Below are 3229 nucleotides of genomic sequence, written 5' to 3' on the forward strand. Positions count from 1 at the left end.
CGAGGCGAGCCCCCCCCCGCCTGCCCTCCGCAGAGCCCTCCCACACAGCACGACCCGCCCGCCTCCCGCCAGCCTGCAGTTGACGTGGAGCAGGCGGCATAAATCAAGTCCGCGGGGCATGGAGGCTGCTGCCGCTGCTGCTGCTCAGCTTGCCCGGGGCGGGAACTCCCCCTTCTCCTTTCGCCTCCCCAGCTCCCACAACCTACTCTCTCCCTAATTCTTCCCTGGATAATAGCGCCTTAACGACAATAGTCAAACTAACAGGGTCAGAACGGCAGGGTTTGTTTGTTTTGGTATATAGGGAAAAAAAAAACCACCCAGCAGCCTAAACATCTCTAAAAACTGCATCGCAAGATGGAAGAGAGTCCCACTACTGTTTCGAAAGAGTAAGTTATTATTCTGTACGTTTCCTTGCGCTTTCTCCCCACCGCTCCATCCGCAGTGTCCCCATTCCTCCCTTCCCTAAGCAGCTCACCTCGAAAATACTTTATAAAGCCCCAGACACGAGCTATCCCGACGCGCACACACGGAATACCGCACCCTGGGTGCACAAATACTTGTATTTGCCCACGCTCACTTGGTCTTCGCGGCTGTGGTCCCCTCTGGCTATGCAGCCATCCAAAACCAGAACCACGAACTGAGGTGGAGGCTCCTTACCTTGGCTTCTTCAGAGGGTGGTGTTCGCCCGGCCCCTGCAGGTCGCAAGTGTGGAGGAGCCGCCGGGCTGGGAGGGAAGGAGAGACAGCGCCTGACCTCCCCGAGGTTTCGTCTTCAATGCAACGTGAGCTCTGCCCTCATCAAAGATGGCCGTCCCTTTTGACGTCAGCAGCTTTTAATAGCCCTCTCCAGGAGGGGCGGGAGGAAGTGTGTTGAGGGGAGGGCGGAGGGAGGATGGAAGCTGGTGGTGGGAGGGGAGGAGCCTAGACGTGCGGACCGCTTGACTCAGCTCCGGGTGCGCTTTACTGCAAACCTTTGTGCTGTAGTCTTTCATAAACACCTGAAACGGGACGATTCTTATGACTCCATTTTAACACCGGTCTCGGGCAAATAAACATTTATCTCGCGACTGGTTTTCTGATATTGTGCGTGTGTGTGTTGTGTGTGTGTGTGTGTGTGTGTGTGTGTACATACGTATCTGTATGTGTATATATGTGTGTTATATATGCGATAAATAGGTGATTATGTATAATTGTTCTCTCTGCTGAGTTGTCTTTGATTGAGTCATAGAAGGGGAGGGGAAGGCTGAAGAGTAGATGGGGGCGGGAGAGGGAGAGTCGAGGAGATTTCAGTTGCAATTTGTTTTTTCTAAAGAAACGGCTCGGAAGGGGCATCCCTGTCAACCCTCACCAGCTCCATATATGGCCACGCTACGTGGGCTGCTATTTTTATGAGTGAATTCATTTTATCAAAGGAGCATCGAGCGCTTGGAGTTTGCATTAATGTGGTCAGTTGGGGAGACACACTCGTACACGTTATTTTAAAGTACGTCAGAGCAATTATCTCTGAGAGATATAAAATGAATTGGGCGAAGGGGGTGGGAAGAGTAGTTAACCCAACCAGCGTGGGTTTGCTGGAGTTCACGGCTTGGAGTTGAGAGTTGTTTATTGAGGGCAAAATCGATGACGCTGTTTTCGGCTGAATTTGTGATCGGAGCCTGAGGTTTTATGTTAGGTTTCTTAGGAATAGTTCACGGAGGCGCATATGCGCCTATAGAACCGCCCAGATTTCCAAGGGGAGTGTGGAGGACTGCGGATTCAAGAATCTCTGGGACACTACAAAATTCTGGTGGTTCATTCAGTGCGCAAACCCTGGGTACCAGTCGAGGCTAGCTCAGGGGCCCTCTGATGCTCCACACGGCGTGGGAGAGAAAAGCTACTTGTGCTGGTCATATGGGAGATTAAAAATAATAATCATAAAGCAATAATCTTAACTGTCCTCTGTTGTGCATTAAGGCACCGAGGGAGGGAGGGTGGTGGGGTATGTAAATGGTTCCGCGGTGGCAGCCTCTCGGATGATTCACAGGTGTTGGGGAGGCTGTCGTGGGGCTCTCGGCAGGGAGGGCGAGCTGGAGAGCGCGTGGGAGGTGGGGGACCTCGGCTGAGGAACTGTTTGTACTTTTCCGGGAAGACTGCGATTAGAAGTCGTGCCTCGCAATGTTAAAACTTGGGGGCTCTTTCAGGCGATGGAAAATCCTTGTCTTGGGTCCGGAAAAACAACGCACAGCCCCCACCCCTGCCACCACACACACAAATACCCCCCCACACACACACCCACACCACCCACCCGATTCTCTGGCCTGAGAACCACGCTCAAGTTTTTAATTGCAAGCTATTGTAGAGAGAATCCCAGGAAAAGAAAGGAGGAAAGCAGAGTTGTAATGGGGGCGTTTAGAGCCAGCAAAGCTGTAAGAATTTAATAAAGATCCCTTTAATTGAAATAAGTAGAAGTCATTGTTTCTTAAAGATTCCCTGACCCAAAGGGTATTTTGAAATATTAATGTTTTCAATGATAATTAACAAATATTGTTTGGATTTTTATTAAAGCTGGATTCTTAAAACAAGGCATGTTGCTGAAATATTCATTAAACATTTAAGATGCTTATACAATAAAGAAGAAGAAAATCTGCGTGGTCCTCAGATCCTTAATTGGCAATAAAATTCCTAGTTACAGTTCTCACTTTCATTATAAAGCGAGCTGGAATGGGCTCAGGGAAGTGGTGACAAATGCAATGTCCCTACAAAATCCTTTACAGTAAAGATTTCTTTCCAAAATATGACACTTATTTAGCACATGGAAGTCTCCTGGGGAAAAGCCTGCAAGGAGGAGAAATAAAATATGTGTATGGCCCTCATACTGGAAATCATTCATGCAGAAAGTTTTGTCGAAGAATGGAGGAGCTGGGGGATAGTCCGGATTTAAAAAAAAAAAAACAAACAAACAAATAAATAAAGGAAGTATGTCACTGACTTAGGCTCATCCTGCAGGCAAAAGTGATGTGGAAATCACAGGGGAGGACTGGGTTGGTATTCTGAATTTCAACTGCTGATGCCACACACTGACATCTTTAAATATTACACATAAGAGGAGAGAGTGAGACTGATTCGAAGCTTCACAGAAAATACCACAGGCCCAAAAGATCATCTTGTGATGGTGGCAGCATTTTCCACTTTCCTCTGTTTATGCTGAAAACTCTACTGGTTAGGAAGTTCTTCATCTTGCTCTGGGAGAG

General features: G+C 48.3%; 1 protein-coding gene across 1 annotated transcript in view; it reads right to left on the minus strand.

Annotated features, from left to right (window-relative positions):
• Nucleotides 1-797, minus strand: part of SNAP25 (synaptosome associated protein 25) — an 84368-nt gene extending 83571 nt beyond the window's left edge. The window contains exon 1 of the mRNA XM_077753745.1: nt 658-797. The gene's annotated coding sequence lies outside the window, so the exon portion shown is untranslated. The remainder of the gene's footprint in view (nt 1-657) is intronic.
• Between the last annotated feature and the right edge of the window lie 2432 nt (nt 798-3229).

This window comes from Crocuta crocuta, unplaced genomic scaffold, assembly GCF_008692635.1.
Source record: "Crocuta crocuta isolate KB4526 unplaced genomic scaffold, BGI_CrCroc_1.0 scaffold82, whole genome shotgun sequence".
Taxonomy (NCBI): Eukaryota; Metazoa; Chordata; class Mammalia; order Carnivora; family Hyaenidae; genus Crocuta; species Crocuta crocuta.